This window comes from Tachypleus tridentatus, chromosome 10 (assembly GCF_004210375.1).
Source record: "Tachypleus tridentatus isolate NWPU-2018 chromosome 10, ASM421037v1, whole genome shotgun sequence".
NCBI classification, from domain to species: Eukaryota; Metazoa; Arthropoda; class Merostomata; order Xiphosura; family Limulidae; genus Tachypleus; species Tachypleus tridentatus.
Window position 1 is genome coordinate 67426318 of NC_134834.1, and position 24096 is coordinate 67450413.

Below are 24096 nucleotides of genomic sequence, written 5' to 3' on the forward strand. Positions count from 1 at the left end.
TCACATTTTCGTGACATATCATGGTCTTTTCTGATGTTATAGACTGTAATTTTATTTTTGTGCTACCTTGTGAATATCCATGTAATTATAATTTCCCAAAGAAAACAAAAACAAAGTAGACATGATACTTGCAGCTATGAATTCCCATATTACTGTTATTGACAAGGCATCTAATCTGACATTCTCTACTCCTTTATCTAGCGTCTTCTCTACATGGCTGAATGGGGACACTTTCAGATGGGGCTATCCATGTTTTTATCCACCAAGGATAAAGACCAATAAAGACATTCATCTGGCCCATGATGTTTTTCCTAGAACTTTTGAATTTGCCTTTTTTGTTGATCCTGGAGATAATTTAGGTTCTGTTTTCTGACTTTTTTTATTTTTACTAAGTTTGCTTCTCACAAATCCAGTTCGAATCTTATTCCTTTTTTCAGTTAATCATTTGGATTTGGAAGCTTTTTGGGACTTTTCTTTGTCCCCTTTCAGTCTTCTCCTCCCTTGTTGGTGGCAGTGGGGGGATTATTTAATTTTTCCTGAGTTTCTGTTTCAGACTGGGAGATGTATTGTTATATTATGTAATGGGATAGATTGATCTTACACACTCCTTTGTCTCTTTGCTTGCCTTGGGTTTCTGCCCCCTGGTGGAAGTATATTTTTTGGCTGCTGACATGTCATAAGTTAGCATGTTTGTAGGACTTTCTCTTTCCCCCTTATGTTCTGTTTTATCCTGATAAATTATTTCTTTCCACGTTTTTGGCAATTAGGGAAGGGGATACATCCATCTGTGTAATTCTTTTGCCATCTGTGTCTCACCTCTGCAGTCAGTCGTAATCTGATAATTTGTTCTGACCTGTCAGGCCTAGGAATATTATGTTGACCCTCTTTACCTTCTGTTGTGGCGATTGCCTCGACTGTGTATTTATTGAGATTCTTCAGTTTTCCTTACTTTTCTCCATTTCCTTATAGGTGGATTCCCAAATATCAATTTTGCATATTTTGGTCTGTACTGGTGAGGTATCTACTGAGTTACATCTCATCACATTCGACACCTTTGCATTTTGCTCCCCGTGTCATTTATCCAGTGGGGGACATTTTTACATGCTGGTATTAATTTTCTCCCAGTGCTTTCTCTTACGTTCTTTACATGCTTTGGTGTTTTCCTCTGAATGTTTTCTAATAATGGAGGAGGGGGATATTTTTGTCAAAATCTTGTCTCTTTATTTTACAGAATCCCTTCCATCTTGCTTTGACTGGATCCCACTTTGCAATAATTACTGTCCAGATAGGTGTGCATCTCTCAGTCCAAATTCACACGAACAACTAATTTGATTGCTACTTATTGCAAAAGGCTCTGTAGAAATGAGGTGTTCCATAAGACAATCTAAACACTTACCAGATGTTATTACTGTATTTTGATGAACTGCTTCTTATGGACTATCATGAGTAAAGATAAAGGGGATTTTGTCTGTTCCAGCTGATAATTAGATTGAATAAATTGTGGTTGGTTTATTTAAAAGAAAATTAGGAAACTTTTGCACTCTTTTCGGAGCATTGTTCTTTCAATGTCCCTTACTATACTAAGATTCCAGTCACTAGGGTGGTGAACAGGGACTTTTTATGTATAATGTTAAAGTGTTTCTTCACTCTTGGAGAATAGGTGAAGTTGGGGGCCTTACTATTTGATTTTCTGGATGTTTTTTCCAGATGCCAGTAAGAGTAGCAACAGACTTCACTGAAACCTACTTGTACTTCCAGCTCAGGTGTGATGCTATACTATCCAGTTGAGGTGTAAATTGCTTTTTTTTTATCAGTGTTGGTTTTTTGTATTGATCATGGAAGGAAGTCCACTATTTCTTCATAATTTCAAATGTTTGGTGGTTCCATCGTAGGCTCTTGGTTGAGCACAGGTTCTATGCCGTCTCCATAATTCCAGAGGCAAGTGGAATACTCCTCGCACACTTGGTTGTAGAGTGAGGATGAATGTTCATAATTTCAAACCTGATTAGTTCTTATCGTTTCAAGCTTAGTATGTTGTCTTTTGAACTTTTTCAGATGGAGGAGAAAGTCTGTTCTTTTCTGTGTTGCATACTTTTTGTCATGATTCTAATGGTGCAAAATGCATCACTTTATGTCCACAGGTTAGGATCCTATCAAAAGTGTGTAGATGACATTGTGATCATAGATATCAAGACTCCCTTAATTTAAACCTAAAATTATGGAACATCAGCTGTCTGTTTGGGGCTGGCCTATTATGATGAATACTCGTATTCTACTCCACCCTTGATACAAGAACTAGGTTTCAGGTGAAGAACATACTTCCTCTTATGTACCACTTTTATCTTAATACAACACTGTGTTATGGAAATACTGTCTGTATGGATTATGCCCACTCCAGCCCCTTTATCTTCTCAATGTGGAATGCTAGCTTTGTTTTCAGCAGATAGTAAATATGTTTTGAAAGTTAACAATTCCTAAACTAAAAATATTTTTGATAATACTTGTGTGTGCTGACGCTTTTTGCCTGTCTCCCCACTAATAGCTGGTGTAAGTCTTGAATAAATGATTACATTATCTAAGTGAAGTTATTGTATAAAGTATCAGGACAGAAGGTGCATTAAATAGTTTGGAAAAATTGCATATTAGGTATGGCCAACTTTATAAAAAACTGGAGCATGCAAGACCAGTGCTTATATAGTCAAAGCCAATATTGAAGAATAGCTGTATTGTCAGTGGGGGTACGTATTATTGAAAATAAATTTTTAGTTAGTAAATGTTAAATTTTTAGAGCTTTTAATATTTTGTTTTACTATCCAGGTTAACTCCAAGGCTCCAGCTGATAAGATTTGCTTGTTAGGTTGCGGGATTCCTACTGGTTATGGTGCTGCTCTTAACACTGCTAAAGTTGAACCAGAATCGAACGTAGCTATTTGGGGGTTGGGTACAGTAGGATTAGCTCTGGCCATGGGCTGTAAACAGAGAGGTGCAAAACGCATCATTGGAATTGATATCAACTTAGAGAAGTTTGAAATAGGTATAGTAACTTGTAACTGTGATGTTATAAAACTCCCCTCGCATATTTAAGTTGTAAGTTTTAATTATTGTTAATTATAAGTAGTTGTATTTAATTTTTTTCAGAGGTTGTTGAATTCCGTGAATTTCATGGTTTAATTAGTATAATTGCTGTTGTTTTTATGTTGTTTTGCAATACTTATTGAAAGTCAAGATCGTAAATCTTATTGAAGCTCTTGCACAGTTAATATAAGTTAGCCTTAAAGATATTTCTTCTGATGAATCAAGTGAATAATAACTTTCTCAGGCCCTTTGTGCATTCTTTAACACATGTTGGTACTTAACATCAATGATTTGAGAAAGATATATAGAACCACTTTTAAGTATATTTATTATGTGTTAATTGTAAGAGATGTGAATTTGTATTTAATTGACTTTCAATGATAGACAACAATACTTTACATTTTGAAAAGTGTGTGATTTATGCTTATAGCTCCTTGTTTATATATAAAGTGAGTGTGTGTGAAGAAAATCGTTATAAATAAATTGTTGGATGTGTATTTTGTTGGGAGGGTTAGAAACTGTATGATAGGTACGACGACCTCTATTATTTTAAACATTGGATAAAAATGAATTGGTAAATTGAAACTTTAATTACCGATGGATTTTTGAAAGATTGCATGGAAAAAGGAATATCAGAAAGTATGAATTTTATTATGCATACTTTAGTCCTTGAGTAAAAGCTGTTGTGTGTAACCTATTTATAAATCAACTTTGTTAAGAAGTTTCTAATATTTTCTTTCATTTTTTTTATTTTTGGTTTAAATGTGTGACCTAATTCATCAAAGATAGAATGCAATACGTATTTTCTAAGTACATGTTAGTCATTACTGATATCTTTCAAACACAATGTGTGTGTATGAATCAGATTAGTAAAAAATATCAAACTTCAACTTACAATTTTTAGCTAAGAAGTTTGGATTCTCAGAATTTGTCAACCCCAAAGACCATAATAAGCCAATACAACAGGTCCTAATCGATATGACTGATGGAGGCTTAGACTACACCTTTGAATGTATTGGAAATGTTGCTACAATAGTAAGTGCCAAATAATGTCGCAAATCATTGTATTGAAATATCATGCTTAGTTGCTTACCAAAAAATTCTGATTTAATACATATTACAAATTATATATTTAATACTTTTGGGGTATAAACAATTTGTACCATTATAAAGGTATCTTATGAGTTTTCCAAACAGCCTAAAGGGTTAAAACTACAATGGAAAATGAAAACTAGTAAAACTTCAGAACAATAATATTTTTTGTAACATAATTTTGTTATATATCCTTCTTAAGGGGTTCACAAGAATAATATTTTTGATGCTGTAAACTCTTAAGAAGTCTGCTATAACATTGGTTTAAGTAATGTTGAAGATACTGGAGTTGTATTAGTGATCATTCCTAGGTATCTCCTAATGTTTGGAACTACTAGTACATGTTTTTGTGGTCTATAACAAACTTACACTTTCTAAATTGTGGTTCACTTATTTCAAATTGAATAACTTACTGAATAAATTAAATACATTAAGGCTCAAGGTTTAATTAAGGAGGGGACCTTGCTTTTTGTTTATTTCGATTTTTTTTTAATCCAGAGAGCTGCATTAGAAGCATGCCACAAGGGTTGGGGAGAGTCCGTGATCATTGGTGTAGCAGGAGCTGGACAAGAAATTTCTACTCGTCCATTTCAGTTAGTAACTGGAAGAGTGTGAAAAGGAAGTGCTTTTGGAGGTAAGCTAACAATTTAATCAGAGTGTGAAATAACTTTAGTGATTTGCTTTAAAGTGGAAATAGTTAATCCTAAAATTACTATATTGGCTTTTTAAACCAGTTATTCACTAATTGTATTTAATTTTAAAACCATTTGGTTACATGGCCCCTTGTAACTACCTCAGGTTTCACTTCATTGTATGTGTCTTTTATTATTTTTTTGCTGAAAGTGTGAGAATCCTGAAAACTAACGTGAAAAAATACCATAGGAAACCGCTTCTGATAAAATATACAGTTATATATACTGCTGAAGTATGGATCACAATATACCATAAAACCATGCATCTGAACAGTGAAAAAGCAAGTCAATAATTTGAGGGTGAAATTCCAAACGCTTGCATTGAATAGCTGACTTTTTCGTCTTTACTTTAAGATTTTTTTTCTCTGCACTTTTGATCTTGATCAAAAATTTGCCCAAGCAACTTTATACAATGATTTATGTGGTTCATACTAGCTTATTTCAAGATACTAGAAACTAATTGTTCAATCATTGAAATCCCTCTATTTACCATAACTTGTTTCCCATCACCCTAGTGAGATGGCTTTGGAAATCGATTCATGTGGCCTATAATAGATTATAGTTACAGGAGAGGAATCTTTTGCATATCATATTTCACAAGCTTCATCATATCTTTCTGTCATTCGACACCTGATTCAGTTTCCCTTTGAAAGGCACTGCATGGGTTAGCATTTGGACTACTACTAATACTTTCCTATCTCATTACAAGAATAATCTGACAGATTCCTCTTCTGGTAATTTTCAACTACACTCAGCAGCTATTTTGACCACATCTGTTAAACAATAACCTGGGGTGAATATTTTTCTGAATGATATACTTTTTTTTTCAGGGTTACTTTATTTTTCATTGATCCCACTCTCTGTCAAGTGTTGCCCAGGCAGGTATGCTTTTTCTTCTCAGTTCTGCACTAGCAACCACTTTAACTATAATTACTACAGATTACAACAGGCTCTGTTCAAGTAGGGTGTTCCTTAAGACCATCTAGGTATCTACTAGATGGTATTATTTTTATTATGGACTGCTACTCATGGACTGTCATGAGTAAAGCTAAAGGGCTCCTGCCCTTTGCCAATCTTCAGGTTGAATAAACTGGGATCAGTTTGCTTTGAAAGATGCATGTAACTTGGTTCACCTATTACAGTTTCCATTGCACTGTTCCTTGGGACTCCCCAACATGTATTATTCCTCAGACTATTAGTAGAGTTCAGGAGTCCTTACAACCTTGCAGTTCCTTGTTGTTGGGATGGGAAAAGAGAGTAAATCCTACATGAGTCCCTGGATGTTTCTACTAGATGTCAGTAAGAGTGGCACCAGCCTCTGTGGGACCTACTAGTAATTCGAATTCAGACTTCAAAGCAATACAGTTGAGGGTTGCATGGCCTTTCCTTTTAATCGATTGGATTTTGTATATTGTTCATGGAAAGAGGTCCACTATCACTTCATAATTCTGAACACAAAGTGGTCCCATCTTAGGTTTTCAGCTGAGCACAGGTTCCATGTCCTCTCCACAATTCTAGGGAAAAAGCAGAATACTTCTTGACCACTTGGTTGTGGAGTGAGGGTGAATGTTCGTAATTACAAACCATATGAGTTCTGTTCCTTTAGTTGAGTATGGCATACATGATACTGTCATTCTGGGTCTAGAATGTTGCCTTTTGGACTTCTTCAGGTAGAGAATTGTTTGTTCATTTGGATGCTGCTTATTTTCTTTTTGTAATTTAGGTGGTGTGGTACAAATTACTTTTTGGCTACAGGTTGGGATCCAATCAAAAGTATATATATCTAAGACATTGCAGTCCAATAACCCTAGCCACTAGTGTGGAATGTAGCAATCAAGACCTCTTAATTCGAACCATGAGTTGTGAAATCTCTGATATCCTAAACTGAAAATGTATTTCTGATAATACTTATCTCCACTGACACTCTTGTGCTCTGTCTTCCCAGTAAAAGCTGGTTTATGTTTTGAAAAGTGATTACATGATATAAATGAAATGCTTACATGCAGTACCTAAATAAAGAGCGCATTCAAGTGATGGAGAATTTTGGAAATTATAGATTGCTTAAGGCATTTAAGTTAGTTATAAAAAAACAACTAAACTGGAGCAAGTATTTTCAATGCTTGATGGCAAAAGAGTGAAAAATGTTACAGATCGAGAAATAAGTATGTCATCAGTGGAGAAGTATTATTTGAAATACACTTTCAGTTTAGGAAAATAATGTGTGTATGTTGTGTGTATGTATGTATGTACATATATACTCTTCAAAACAAGAAACCTAAAAGGGATATTTTTTATATTAAAGAGAAATATATGTAATAACGTTACAAGCTCAGCGTTTGTGATGTTACACGTGTTAAGGCACTGATTGTCATACCAAAATAACTATAAAAGTTGTGCACTTTGAAAACGGAGGAAAACATCGGATCTTTCGCCAAAACGCATGCGTGTACAATAAATTTGTTTGAGAGATCTGCATGTTCTGCAAGTGCAACATGCGCAAAGTCCATATTAAAGTGACGGGTTCACGGTTTCCATAGCTCAGTGTTAAGCCACCGACACGCAATACAGTTACGTCAAGACTGACTGAAGCACAACGCAACAACGCCATTAGTCGCTTGGAAGCAAACGAATCTCGATCAGTTGTTGCCAGAACTGTGAATGTCCACTCAAGCACCATCACAAGGCTATGGAATCGTCACTAACAACATCGATCAACTCGTGACCGTCCACGATCTGGCAGACCTCGTGTGACCACGCTCGCACATGATCGCTACATCCGGTTACGTCACCTTCGGGATAGGACCATCACTGCGACGTCTACTGCCTCAACCATACCAGGGCTGCGTAGGATTTCCGATCAAACGGTACGCATCCGTCTACGAGATGCAGGAATCCAACCTCAACATCCAGTCAGAGGCGTCATCCTCACCCAGCAACATCGTCAAGCACGGCTGCAGTGGAATCGGGCACATCGGATATGGCCTCATCGACGATGGAGGCATGTTTGGTTGAGCGATGAATCACGTTTTATGCTTCGTAGGCAGGATGGAAGGACCCGTGTTTACCGTCGCCGAGGTGAACGTTTTGCAGCAAACTATGTGCAAGATGTTGACAGATATGGTGGTGGCAGCGTCATGATGTGGGCTGCCATCGCCTACAATGCCAGAACAGATCTTTTGCACATTCGAGGGACTCTTACGGCTCAACGATACGTCGACGAGATTTTTAGGTCCCATGTGCAACCCATCATGGTGAACGTCAACGACGTTTTTCAACATGACAACGCCTGACCTTACACAGCCCGACTCACCACTGTCTTCTTGAGACACCACAACATAAACCTTTTTCCCTGGCCCTTCAGATCACCAGATTTAAACCCCATCGAACATCTTTGGGACGAGTTGGACCGACGTCTGCGACGGCGACAACCACAACTGCAGACTCTACCTCAGCTTGCAGCAGCTTTGCTGGCTGAGTGGACAGCCATTCCACAGGATGTGATTCGTCATCTCATCGCTTCCATGGGCAGGAGATGCCAAGCAGTTTTTGATACTCACAGGGGGCATACTTGTTAATGACGTTGAGTGACGTTAAACTTCATTTAGTGAGCGTGGACTTCGCCATTGCATACTTTGGATGTTCAGCAGTGAATGTGCAAAGTTTCATACATGTCATGCAGAACTACCCGGAATAAACTTGTTAACAATTTGTCTCATACTTTGCCTTTTGCGTTTCTTTTTTTGAAGAGTATGTATATATGTGTGTGTGTGTTTAGAATTTTCATTTTAAGAAAAAAAGGAAAGCTTTTCAGTTATGGTATTCATTATTTTGTGTAAGTGGGCCACTTAAAATTAGTCACTAATTTTAGTATAGGCCTATTATAGTTTTTTTTTTTACATTAAATGACTCATGAAATGTTTAAATATTGAAAGTACAAAAAATATACTGTTTTTAAAGACATGTTGATATTTCAACTCCTTAATTTATTACTTTTAATATTGATTAGGATGGAAAAGTCGAGATGGGGTCCCAAATATGGTGGAACAGTATCTGGAAGGAAAGTTAATGGTTGATGTGTGTATGACACATACATTAATATTTGAGAAGATTAACGAGGCTTTTGACTTGATGCAATGGGGGGAATTCGTAAGTAGATTACGCTATTTCAAAAATTGTTACATTTTTATTAATCATTTTAACTGTGGAAGTTAGAAATAGTTTAAAACAGAAGCTCTTGTCAAATTCATTGATTTAATTATAATTACCAAATAACAACAAAATTCATAATTAGAAATATTTAACATAAAATATTGGCAAATTATATTGAAACACAATCTGACAAAAACTTTGAGAATAAATGGAATTAGATTATAGTTTCAAGTGATGAGATGACTATTACAGTTGTTTTTCTAGTTTTGTTTGAAGACTAGTTTTTCTAACTAGTACCACTTCTGTTGAACATCTTAAACACTTACTTCACATGACAACAACATTAATAATAACACAATAAAAAATAAAATGAATCTGATTTATGTAACAGCCCTATTAAACAGTAAAATTAAATTTTATCAACCATTTTAAGATCAATTTTCTATACTGATCACTGACTGAAGGTAAAATTTGACATTAAATTGAATGACTAAATATTTGCCCTCCTGTAAACAGTTCTGCAAATGAATGTGAAATTCTCTCTGGCTTTTGCAATTCTTCCATAAAAAAACTGATTCTTCTGATCTCCAAACTACACCCACCTTCAAATAATAATCTTGGACACCTTACTGAATTTCTTTACTACAAAAAACCTTATGTGTTTTACATCGATGAAAAAAAATAATAATATGGGACTGTTTCCTCCTAACAGCTTTCTCTGTTTGATAGACATTTCTTCTTTTTAAACATATGCTCATTATGATGAAGGTATTAACTTTAGATGCAGCACTTGAATCTAATTAGAATATCAAACTCATTGAGTTATGCAAACTTATCAGGAATTTTGAATTCAACAGTGAGGATTACATTCAAATTAGTGATGGCTCCTGATTGTAGTAACATCCAAATCTTAACATGCCAAAGTGTTATATTTGCTTCTTTTTCTTTTTTCTTTGGACTCTCTGGTTATGAATCTTTGCAAAACTGCTTCTTACAAATTAATTCCTTCTTAAAAAAAAGTATTACACTTTACTACTCCATCTTCCATAAACACATCCAAATTTCTTGAGGTAATAGTTTTTGTAAAAGATAGCCTTTTTGAACCTGTATAGAAATTTAGCAGCTTAGACCACAATGTCTTCATTATTTTAGTTTCCATCTATTTATATGAAATATCTACAACCAAGCTTTGTGCATAAGGAAAATTTGTGCTGATGAAAATATTTGGAAGAATTAACCAAACCATCACACAGAAATATTTTAGAATGACTTTGAGATTTAAAGATTAAAAAAGCCAGCAACATTCTAGAATGACCACAGACAAGCATACATGTATACTTTTTATCCTTACAGCCAGATCTGGGTACATTTAATTTTAGTGATTTACATTTACATTTAAATTTTCTCAGAGTATGATGTAAACAATTTGTCACAGGATAGCTTTGTGTAAACAAATAAACAAGTTACCAGCACCTATTTAAAGATGCACGATCATGCCTTTCAGTATGTGTGCACTATCACAAGTAATTTTTTTAATCAACTGTTTTCCATTAAAGTCATTTTCTTTAACCTCATAAATTTCTGTTTTTACATTTTAGTTGCATTTATGATAGTAGAAGATATACATGTAAAGAAAAAACAATTAGTGCTTAATCTGGACTGTTTGTCTTTTTATTATTTGGAAGATGACAAATTATAAAAAATACTATTTTGTAACATGGAATAATGTTGGTGTTTCATAATATAATTAATTTTATTTTAAACTTGTGTCTTACGTGACAAAACATTATCACACTTGTAAAATATAGTGTTCTAAAATTACTCTGGTTTAACTGACTTTTCTAACTAAGCTATAATTAGGTTAAATATTCCATTAGCTATTCAAATTGCATACCACAATGGCAAATATGGGTTAAATGTTTTCATATATATTGCCTGAATGAACAAGTCTCATAAGGAATCTCTTAAAACAAGGTCTTTTACTGTTGTTTGTAAATAATCCAGTAGCAAATGTCAAAAGGGATTAATGACTTTCATGAAAGACAGGATATGAGCAGGGTAGCATGTGGGTTTTACTTGTTTATATCTCAGTGAAGTAATATTGCTTATAAATAAAGATATTATAAATTAAACCAACCTAGCCATTTTATCAATGATCTGATTTGCTTTGGTATTGAAACAGTATTAAAACTAGGTTCTATTCAAAAGCAGACAGAGATAAAAGTAACTTACCAGGTCTTCAGTCTTAATGTGTATGGTATTTAACCGTGTTCTTTACACAAATGACTTTTGATCTTTTTTTTTTCATTCTTTAACATTTTGTTCTATTGGTTTTAGTTGCTGTCTTTAACTTACTGTAAATCTTGTATTCAGTAATAGTTTGTGGTAATTTATTTGCTTATTTTGAAGAATCATTTGATGGTTAGATGTTTAAAAAATTATTATGAATTCTTTAGTGCTTTATATTTACATTGAATGAAAAAAAACAAAAACTGGAAAGATTTCAGTGTTTTTTGTTTTGTTTTTAAATCTTCAGGCATTTCAAGTTTATCTTTGTATCCCATTACATGAGAAAGTAATTAAGACATGTCTTGGTTTAAATCCATCTAATACTTCTAATTTTTCAGTTTAGGTTCACAATCTAAACTGCATTTCTTTATCTTTCCTTTGTTCCAGTAAAAAAAGATTCACTGGTCACAATTGTTATTTTTATTGTGTTTCTTACAATGTTCTTGTTATAATTTATTTATCAGAACTATTACTTCTCTTCAAAGCATTCAGAATATTTTTTTTATGCTCAGTAAATGTGACGAAATCAATTTTCATCTGCATATTTTTTGTGCATTTTTTTGTAACTTGTATGTTATGGATTTAAAATCAGAAGTTTGTTAAAAAATAATAGCACTTCAGATGTTTCTCACCTATCTACCAAAGAAGGAAATAATAAGTAAGTAGTGAGAAATAAGAGGTTATGCAAATTTATATACATATAAATTAGCCGTCTCAAATATTCAAGGAAATTAACACCATGCAATTTTTTTTGTGATCTTATTTTAGGGACAACAGGAAATGTAAGGATAATTGTCAAACTATGTTTGATATTATAGTCAACAGATATTTAAAGTAAGTAATAAAAATATCCTGAAAGTATGATATATTTAACAGATAATGAAATGACAATGGCTGAATACTAGTCTTTACATTTGATGCTGCAATTTGAAATTCTTTGGCCCTTTCTAAGTGGTTAGGGTGCTCGACTTACCATCTGAAGGTAGCAGGTGGATGACTAACTGCCTTCCCTTTAGTCATTCATTGCTAAATTGGGGATGGCTAATGCAGACAACCCTCATGTAGGTTTGTGCAAAAATTTGAACCAAGCTTAACTTGAAAACATTTTTTTCTGAAATAGAAGAGGCACTAAATTTTTCTTCTTTGGTGGATTAAAAACTGCAATTTTTCGATAGTGCATCAAAAATAAAAGGAAACCTTAATTTAATGACAATGATTATAATAGATGCTTCATTTTGTAATGAAATCATAATTTCTTTATTATTTAACATCCAAACTAAGATTACCAGTTACAATAAAAATATTCTTAGACCACTTTACTGTAAAAGCATCAGCCATGACTTGTAGCAAGAAAGATCTGGTTGTTTTTACCCCTACTTTTTTTCGAACTGTAATAAACAAATAGAAGACATGATGGAAGAATTTAGTTTGTCTCATCGAATAATAGATAAGTACCTTTATGTTAGAAACCACTTCATATGCATGTGATCATTTAATGCTTGTTTTACAGATTGCACAGTATCATCACTTTTTGAGGTGGAAATCTTAGATGCAAGACAGTGGAAGAAGAAATTCTTACCATTCAACTAATTGAACTTTCTGAAATTAAAGTGAGTTAAAGATTAAATATTAGTCAGGTATTGTTGTAAGAATATCTGGATTTCAGGCTTTTCTTACATATGCTCTTTGTATTTCTTTGCATTTGTAAGTAAAAAAAATATTTTTGCAGTAACTTTTGTAATTTTCATTATTATCTGATGAGAGAAAAAAACCAAAATCATCAGCTAATTATTATCTCTATAATATTTGAAATTTCAAGTTTTATTTGGAAATGTTTCACAAAAACCTTGATCTTCATAATGTATTATTTTCATCAGCTAATTGTAAACCTTTATTAAGTTTTCTGGTATTCCTATTAAGCAATGCTCTTGGGAAAAACAATTATTGAAAAGGTGAATTTTATTTTTTTACCCTTGAGTGATATTATTTTGTTGTATTTTTGTCATAATAAATGAAACAGAAATAAATTCTTTACTGTTTTGTTGGAGTTAAAAAAACAAACATTTCAGTGTGAGTGTGGTGATGATGATACCTTTTCAACCTTTTTCAGTTTTTTATATTTTTGTTTTAACTGACAAAACATCTAAGTAATGGAATTTTTTTAGTTATTCTGCTCTGTAATATTAACTTCATAGTATGTATAGCTGTTATCGTATTTGATAAATTTTGACAAGTAAACACGTTAAGAGTATGAACTATGTGTGCTTAAAAGTTTAATAAGACTTGTAATCCCAAAAAATGCATCTTTAAAGTGACATTCAAAACATTCCGTCCTTGTTGAATTATTCAAAATAGTTTAAATGCAATAGTTAAATACTTCTAATGTGGACACTTAGATATTTTTAATTCATTTTTCATGTGATATAAGATGACTTATCAAATGTAATGCCTACCATTTTTCTTAAAATACTCAAATATCACTATTACAGCTAAACCTTTAAATATCATTGCTCATGCTTTCTCTGTGTCAAACTTCACAAATGCAGTCATAATGTAAATAAGGAAATCAACTATTCACAAAATTTTCATATTTTTACTGCTTTCTCTTTTGACTTTGGTTCACTTTCACGAAAATAAGAAATGGATTAATTTCCATTATTTTTGTTTCTTCTGATATAAAAGGAATTACCGTCCTTATCCTTAGTTTGAAACTAAATTCTGATTTGAAATTTGGATTCAGGTAATGATTATTTAATAATTTCTGACATAGCAGAAGAATAACACAAAATATTAGTAAAAATTATTGATTTGAGGTTAACTGTTTCATTCCATCTTTTCTGTCCTTTACATGTGAATCAACAATACTCTTATCTTCCTGCCAGTTCAGTAACATTTTCAAATTGATTACCCAGAAGAAGTTAAATACAAAATCAATTGTTTTGTTAGTCTTATGTAGCTGCACAGATGGATGATAATGAAAAGCTTGTATAAAATATTAGATGAGAAATTTAAGGGGAATTGTGGCTAGAGATGGCTTTGTTATGTTTTAATGTAAGTGTTATAATATTTTGAAAAGTTGCAACATTGTACATATTTATATCTACAGTTGAAAATAGCATTTATGTCAGTAACTTAGATTTACTGTTGTTTGTTGAATATGAGGTTCATTGAGTGGCAGCTTTGAATGATTTTCAACCTACTCACTGGGTTGTGCTTTTTGTTTATAGATGGTTTGCTCTTCATACATTTGGCCTTTGTATCTTAGCACATTCAACTGAATTGGGTCTAACATTGGATGATATTGCTGAATCTGATAATTAGTCCCTCCCTGCATGTCTCACTACCATTTCCTCTTATGACCCTACTTTGGTTCTTCTAAAGGATTATGTTCTACAGCTTGGAGGTACCATTTTTACTTTAATGACTTGTTTTTTTCATTTTTAGTAGTATTTTGTTTATTATCATTGAAATGTATGTTTTATTATATCAGAGTACTGTTCTGTATACATACAGAGTAAGTATTAAGTTATATTTTTTATTTAAACAATTATAAAACTCTATATTAGCTATTTCAATCATTTACTGTCATGTATGTATATATGTGTGTGTGTGTATATATAAATATATATATGTGTGGATTAGTAAAATAATATGATTATGCTCCATTCTTCTGAGGTGATTTTTCCATAAATAACTTGCATACAGTTTCAATGTTGATAGCAGTGTCATAATTATTGTGTATAAAAGCTAAAACACTCTTGCTTTCTTCAGTTTCTATGCACATTATGTAATTATTTATATAGCAGAGAGCAATTGCTGAATGTTTACATGAACATCAACTTAGTGGCAGTGTACCAAAACGTTTCATTAACGTGTTGATATAAGTGATTCTTGAAAGCATTGGTACAAAAACTTCATTTATTGATGGCCATGATTCACCAGTACCTGATTATATCTTTAGTGGTGAAACTATGGTTGTTATTAAATGAAGTTTTAGTGAAAACAAACAGTTGTTTTTGGTTTTTCCGTAATTTTGTAATAGATATTTGGCACACTGATTCACACTTTTAAGCAATTAGCCAGTACCTGGGTCTGTCTTGGAGAATAGAGAAAGCCATCTTTTCTTCCATCGATGAAAGTTTTAGTAATTGTTATGAGTTAGGAAATGTTTTTGTTCCTTCATATTATTAAAACTTTCTGAATTTTTCTCGTTGTTTTAATTGAGTATTGTTGCATCAAAATACCTAGTACTGTGTGGAATGTCCTGGTAGATGATTAAATATTATTTAGATCTAAGCTGTACGAAAGTGTTTGATTAGTGAAGTGTGTATAGTGGTAATTTTTACGTGAAATTATCGGAGACTACTGTAATAACAGAGTAACAAAAAAAAAAATCTTTTATTTCGTCAGTTGTGTTCTCAAGTAACTGAACTATATATATTTGACTTGTTTTAATATATTATTTTAAATGAAATGGACTACGTTACTCTGTTTATTGTTGAAGTTTATCACCAACAAACCACAAACACCTACTGTAAAAAAATCTACCCTATATAAAACATCGCAGAAGCAATACAACTGTAGATCCCACTTACAAAATTGATAACAGAAGTCATTTGTGTACGAGTATTTCAAGCCAAGAAATGTCAATGCTTTATCAGAAGAATGTACACTATGCATAAGACGTTGTATAGAATAAGGAACTATGCTATAACTACGAAAGCATAATCCTTTTACAACCCAAAAATAGGGGGTTCGAGCGTACCTCCTCCCTCCCTCTGCATAGTACGTGATTGATATCATTAATGTAAAAAAGAAAAAGCCACGCCTTAAGTACTGACTCGTGAAATATTTTACAAGTATCAAAGGTCCAGTTTGACTGGTTTCTGTTAATAACAACCTTCTCCTTTTTTACATCCAACCACGATATAGTGTAATCATTTCATGTTTTATACCCCCTCCTAATTTTATTTTCTTTGTTTACCTTCTGTGTGACACCTATCAAAAAAAGCCTTTTGAAAATTCAATTGCACAAAGCCTAGAATATCCATTATCCAGATGAATAACGTGCTAAAAAAATAACAGATTACTAAGGCGAAATATCCTTCTGGTGAATCCGTATTGACTTTCTTATTACGATATCGTATTTTACTAACTGAATTTGAAAAGTTTTGAAAACAAACAACTCGAACATATTTGTCTTTCACTACATAAGTAACAGTAACTGGCCTGTTATTTGTAGGGTAACTCTTACCACCCTTTTTGAAAATAAGAATGTCATTCGAAACTATTTTTTCAGGAGCTTGTGTACTGTCTATTGACTTGGACGATAATTTCCAGCAAGAGACAGACAAGACTACAGTTTTATTTTTGTAACAGGGTTCACTTGACTGTAGTAGAAGGCAGCATTTTAGAGCACATTATTTAAGAAGAGAATTGACTGCTGAGAAATTAGTGTTTGCAATGTTTTGATAATAAGTCTGACAAATAATTCATCATAAATACGATGCTTTGTTAGTAAAATTTATTACTATATTAATACATTGTTTCAATTAATAAACTTTAAAGATAAAAATGATACAATTTGAAACAAAGTGAATTCATAAATTATACGACACACAATGTATATAAATACAGGGTGTCCGGAAAGTCACTATGTACTTTTGTAACCATCTTTTATTCAGTCTATTTCAAGCCAGCAACTGATAAAAGTGTTTAGAAACAAAATAAGAAGGATCCAGGCTTGTATTGATGCAAACGGGAGTCACTTTCAACATTGTTTATAATTGTCATTCATAGTTACCTCCTTTATTCTATATTGAAACATGTTTGTTAATAAATAAATAAGTGCACAGTGACTTTCCGAACACCCTGTATAATAATTACGACCGTACTAGTACTGTAGCTGAAACATACTGTTGGTGTGGACATGTTCACAATTACTGATGAGTGGATTTCTCTGAAACCAGTGAAGCCCAATTACACGTGTTGATCAAAATGTATCTTGAAATATACTTCCCTTGAACTATAATTTCAAAATTAAGAACTTTTATTAAGAAGTTTATTATATTAGTATTACAGTTACGTGGACTTTACAGTCTTACCAGATATTTGCAGTCAATTTATTTTAATTTAATAATGTGTATTGAACCTGTTTTGTTTGAGCATACAAGAAATACGGTATCGTATAACTTGCATAAATGGTATAATCCGTATAAATCTTTCACACTTTATTTAAATGGTTGATACTGAAGATTACCCTTCTCCGTAACGAGAAGAAACACTGGTGTATTCTGCATAACGACTAAAACATGGAAAGACTTTCAATTGGTGATTATATACAACAAGTTAATATGTGATTAACAGGCCAGTTATGTATGATAAGATCAATATGGGAGCATGGTTCTGTATGTGTGAACACGTGGAAATAAGTGGAAAATCAATGGAAATGCCATATGAAACTATACATGAGATGAATAACGCTGCGAGAAATATAGTGAAAAAGTCTCTATTTGTTTATGTAGTGCGTTTAGAAATCTCTAGATGGCAGGACGATATAATTATAGTTGAGTTGCTCTTTGTGGTTGTCTAAGATGGTAAATTTATTTTCACTCTTGAATATTTTTCTACTTTACACCACTGTAGTGAAAAGCATGATTGCTGATTCAGATTAGGTTATTCGTGCCTTAAAAGTCTTTGAGCTACGTCTTCCATGTAGCTATTATAATATAAAAAGAATCGACTTGATTGGTTTATAAATAGTATCAGTATCGAGTGTTTCTGCTGTGAATATGGTTGATGTAATAAATTTGTGATAACATAACTGTGTGAGTGTGAAGACAGTGTTACGTTCATATACTGAAATGAATTTCGTCTTATATGGTGTGTTAAGTACATGTATTAAAAAACACAAAAAGCACAATCGTCAGGTGACAAGAAAAAGTTTCATCAGAATATTAATTCTGTTACGAATGACGGATCATGCGAATCCACTTTCATGCTTAACTTTTAGAATTCTCGTCGCTCCATACATGTTCGCCCTTTCAGCCATGAGGTCGTTATAATGTGACGGTTAATGTCACTATTTGTTGGTAAAAAAGAGTAGCCCAAGAGTTGGCGGTGGGTGCTGATGACTAACTGCCTTCCCTCTAGTGTTACACTACTAAATTTGGGGCTTCTACCGTAAATAGCCTTTGTGTAGCTTCGTGCGAAATTAAAAAAAACCAAACCAAAACATTAGCTTAATGATGTAATTTTATTTCAAAAGTTGCCTATTTAAATATCTTGCAATACTGTTAGTTTTAGCATTATAAAATAAATACCTGTGCATATTAGTTTATAAATAAATGTTTAAATGTTCACGTCTGTCGTGAATATAAATGTCTGGTATAATCATTGTCGCATTTCTTGCTATTAATATTTTCCTAGTTTTTAATATTGTACTTATTCCTTCCAACCTGATTTCGCCGAAAATGGTTGGCTTGACGGTTATTTTATGCTTCGACGCCTTTTAATCGCCCAACTTTGAATTGCTTGATCGAACCGATATTTATGGTTACACCCCTAGAGGTATTGAAAACTTTGAATGTGCTTGGGAGGCACAAATATTGATGCTGTGCAATTATTTATTCAAAGAGTTTTGAGTGCAAATTCCTTGCAGTTTTGAAAATGATGGGTTGCAGTCGCATGCTAATGAAGAAACCTCAAGCTTAAAATGTGAAATATTTCCCAGTATGTTTTTAGTTTATAATGATATTTGGTTCACTTCTAGTAATGTTTTGTGCTATTTTGTGTTTGTTTGAAAGCTACATGAATATTTTTCTGTGACAAAACATGAGGTAAAAATACCGAGGTATATCGGAAGAACGGTAAAATGTGTCCTTTGCTGTGGTAAATAGATTAAAAATATCTTTGTTTTTGTTGTTGAATATGAATTGTTAATTTTATTGTGTTCAAATCATACATCTACAAATGCAATAATTTATTATTTATTGAGAAAAAGAGCTATAATTATTAGATATATGGTCATCACCACCCACCATCAACTCTTCGGCTAGTATTTTACCAAATAATAGTGGGATTGACCATCATTATAACGCCCCCACGGTTGAAAAGAATAGCCTAAGAGTTTGCGGTGGGTGATGATGACTACTGCCTTCCCTCATGTTTTACATTGCTAAATTAGGGACGGCTAGCGGAGATAGCCTTCGTGTATCTTTGCACAAAATTCGAAAACAAACAAAAAATACCGAAGTTAAATTAGCATATGACCTTAACAGGACATATTGTATGTTCAGTAAAATCTAAAAAAACATTCAAAACTTTAGAAATAGGAAATACATACTACGTAAGTCGAGATACAAAAATAAATGTCTGGTGTTTTCACTACGTATCTGATATAGAAGGTTAGACCCACACTTAGTATTGACATTTCATTTAACCTGAAACCTTACCATTTTATATCATTTGAAAATGATACAAACTCGTTGTATATTAATTTTTTTCATGTTCTAAAAGTTTTATAAATTTATGTTCAACTCTTCGATATATTTTATCTATCTTAACCTTTATTCATTTATCTATTAATAATAATTTAACATTTCATAATAATTTGGCCAAAGTCACAACAAATAAATCAGTAGAGCATTTTGATTTCTTTCATAAACAATTTCCACTAATAAACAAATAGATCTGTTTGAGTGTTGTTAAGAACAAACCTACATAGAAGATTATGTGTGCTGTGCTTATCATAGCTATCGAAGCCTGCGTTTTGCCGTTTTTAACATCTTGAGGATAATGAGGTGACAAGAAACAAACAAACAAATGTTTGTCGCATAAAAAAATTTACTTCAGCTACAAAATAACAAACTTTACAAACTATAATGAAAATAGATATTATTCACAGAAAGAGTGGTCCTATTCAGATTTGAAAACGTCACAATAGCAAAGTGGTGAGACAAGAGGTGAATTAACGGAGAGTTTAACTAATTGGTGGAATAAAAGATCTCTTTGTGTGCTACACATAAACGAATTGATAGTATAATTTGGAATTGTTCTTGTGACATTTTGAATAAATGAGTTGAACAAGTAGGGCACAAAATATATTAAGTATGTTTATAAATCAGGATTGTAACCGCAAAGGATCCTTATGTTTACTATATAAAACCGTTGAAAGAACACTTTGGAAATTGTGTACTATAATACAATTAATGGATGTCTTGTTTTGTTTTTCTGAATTTCGAGCAAAGCTACTCTAGGGTTATTTGCGCTAGCCGTCCCTAATTTTTCAGTGTAAGACTAGAGGGAAGGCAGCTTGTCACAATTACCCACCGCCAACTTGTACTCTCTAGTGCGATGTTTCTTGTCATTCGTTTTTAAATATTTAACATTAAACGTTATTTTGTTCAAATTATTAATTTAGGAAATTAAAATTGTTTCTTTTTCTGGAGCTGGATTCATCTACTACAGTGGTGCACAAACCTTTTGAGTCAGGGGCCACAAACAAACTTCTCGTAACCGTTGGGGCCACAAAAAAAGTGAAGAATAAATCGTCCAACAGTTGTTTCACACAAGATGGACAACACATTTAAAAACGCACAAATAACGATTACATCAAAGAGTTTGCACATTATCCTAAGAGATGTTATGATACGTCAACTGTCAAAAAGTCAGTGCGATGGATGGTGCTGCATGTCATCTACGAGCTTAGAAATGTACGGCGTGATGTTTGACGTCGAAAGACTGCTTCCAGATGATCATTATTCAGCTGATTGCGAGTGTTGTTTTTGTTCAGTTTCATATGCGAGAAATGCCGTTCGTAGCAGTATGTGCTGCCAAACATGCTGGTGTGGACAAGTGCGTTCTCTTTCAGATTAACAAATGTATCAGGCAACGTTTTGTAGAAGTCAAGCAAACTGTTTTGTCGGTAAATAGCAAGCAGTTCAGCAGATGCCTGGAGATCAGTAAGTTCGAGCTAATATTCTGCTCACAAGTGATCCACTGACACACCGAACGGATCAACAAAAAGTTTCATCAACAATCTGCATTGGTCAAAGTCATTAAACCGTGAGTTGAAGGATTTAATCAAGTGTCCATGTCCTGATTCTTTTATAGCTGTGACTGAAAAGTGGGAAAGTGCACAAAGTAGCCTGATGTTGCTTGCTCCCAGAACAACTGCAACTTTGTTCTGAAAGCTGAGACATGATTTGCAAGCTGACAGACAAGCTGCGTTTTGCCTTGTAACTTTAAATTCAGATTACTCAAGTATTGTGTCATGTCGACCAGAAAGGTCAAATCAGCTTTCCATGCTGGATCAGTCATGTAAATCACTTCTATGTCTTTGTTCTTGCTTCTGAGGAATGCTATCACCTCATCAATCAACTCCCAGAATCTTCTGAGCATCATTTCTCGACTCAGCCAACGTACTTCACAGTGATACACAAGGTCACCATTGTCTGAATCGATTTCTTCAAGAAGACTTTGAAACTGACGGTGATTGAGCCCTCGTGATTTGATGAAATTAATGGTTTTCGTCACTAATCCCATCAGTGCCTGAAAACCAAGTTATTTACTGCACAGGTTCTGTTGGTGAATAATACAGTGCAATTTCACCTATTCTTTGTTCTGCTTTCCTCGATGCTTCATAAACAGTGCTACCAGCTCGCTACTTTCTCCGAGCATGGCTGGTGCTCCATCAGTTGTCACACATACCAGTTTCGTGAAATCCAATGCAACATTACTACACAGTCGTACTTTCTCCTCGAATAGAGCAGACCCAGTTGTCACACCCTTCATGGAACCCATGCCGATTATTTCCTTTGTGATATAAAACGATGACGACACACCACGAACAAAATCTTGTAGCTATGCTGTTGAACTGATGTCAGTCGACTCGTCTGCTGCCAAAGAGAAGTAGACAAAACTGGCTGCTTTATTTGTAAGCTGCCTTGTCACATCTGCTGAGAGGTGTGAAATTCTTCGTTGAACTGTAAAACGATTCAAAGCCAACGTCTGTAGCTTGCGAACTGCTTCCGGACACAACTTTTCCGAGGCAATTACTGAATCATACATTGCTTGACAAATCACCATCAGTGAATGGTCGGCCAGATTTCGCTGTCATCAACAAAATATCGTAACTGACCTCACATGCTGCACATAAATCTGCTGATTGCTTTGAGAAAACGTTCTGGTGGTGATTCAGCGACCGCCGCAGAGCTTCAATTCGAGCTGTTTATTCATCACCGACAACGTTGTGGAAATCTTTATACTTCGACTCATAATGACGCTTTATATTGGATACCTTTGCCACTGTTACTGTCGAATGACACATAAGACAAATCACGTTCTTCTGTTGTTAAACAAAATAGTATTGCGCAGTCCAATCATCATGAAACTGCCGGTTTTCGTTTTCAGCTTTGCTTTTACGATTAGCTGCCCTTTTTGTTACGAAATAATATCAAAATAGGGCTCGTAAGTAAATCTCGAAGAACAATTGGAACGCGTGAGATTTCGTAATTATGGAAATATTACGTCATTGCGCCAATGATTAAATGCCTATGCATTAACGAGATTTTCTTATTAAATTTCCTTTATTGCTCGACACAAATATGAAACCATCCATTATCTAATCTAATGCATATTCTTCTATAGAGCTTAATCTTCGCGCAGGCGCGAACTCTCCATGTTTGACTTCTCCTTGGACATCGCGGGCCACTCGGCGATTTGTCGCGGGCCGGACTTTGTGCACCAATGATCTACTATAAATCGTTTCTTAAAATATTTATACAATATAAACCGCAATTTCCGTTCTGCTTAATATTTTACGCAAAAATCAAACATCGCAATCAGAAAACAATAAGAAAGAAAATGAAGGTCGAATGTAGGAAAGATTTTTAGGAATGAAAATGATACAGTGAGACCTAATGTACATATGGATGTAACAGTCATGTATTTAACACTGTCCACCCTGAATAAAGAATTCTTAGTACGTTTTTGATCGGGGTTCCATGTTCTTTCTTTTCTAGTGATTTTAGTTGCCATCTCTGATACGTGCACAATAGGCTGTCATTTTTGACATTTGTTATATAATATAAATAATATCTTATTGGTTGATAGTAGGCAGATAAGAACATTAACTTTGTTTTTTGTTGTTGTTTGGAGCAAAGCTACTTTGAGCTATCTCTTATTTCCAATGCGGATAATCGAGCCTCAGATTTTAGCGTTGTAACTCCGTAGATTTATCACTGTTTCATCAGGAGACACGAGATTCACAGAAAATTACATTATTAACCGTACGGTTTTTACTGTCATTATATACTGTAATCACCTTTCAAATTGATCATATGCTGCTTACATAAGTATAGTGAAACTTGCCTATCTTAACTCATTTCAACACCATAACATTAGCAAGAGTAGTTGCACCCATTGGTTGAAAACTAACCGATTAATTACAGAAGTCTGAGCTTTAATTTAGTGATCCTACGAATTTTATGGAATTGAATTAAACTTAGAAGTATGGACTCTGATTATCGGAGTCTAAATAGTAATTCTATAACTATGAACAATGGACCAGGAAGTTTGAGCATTTCGTAATAAAACATCAAACTTGTTTATCTGAACATTCATCCTAGAAGGTAATAATTTTAGAAGAGTAAACATTGATTTTAATTAACAAGACAGTAAGAAGTCCAAGAGTGGAACTGGAATATAAATTTTTATACGAAGCTTGGGCTTCAGGACATTGAATCTACGAACCTGAAGAATGATTCTACAGGACAAAAGGAACAGTTTATAATAGTTG

General features: G+C 33.6%; 1 pseudogene across 1 annotated transcript; it reads left to right on the forward strand.

Moving 5' to 3' along the window:
• Positions 1–121: 121 nt before the first annotated feature.
• On the forward strand, positions 122–14958 carry LOC143228373 (alcohol dehydrogenase class-3-like; annotated as a pseudogene). Its single transcript, XR_013015322.1, has 9 exons — positions 122–364; positions 1708–1763; positions 2313–2381; positions 2814–3034; positions 3980–4110; positions 4666–4801; positions 8866–9005; positions 12808–12907; positions 14525–14958. The product of XR_013015322.1 is annotated as an alcohol dehydrogenase class-3-like (transcript).
• Positions 14959–24096: the final 9138 nt, after the last annotated feature.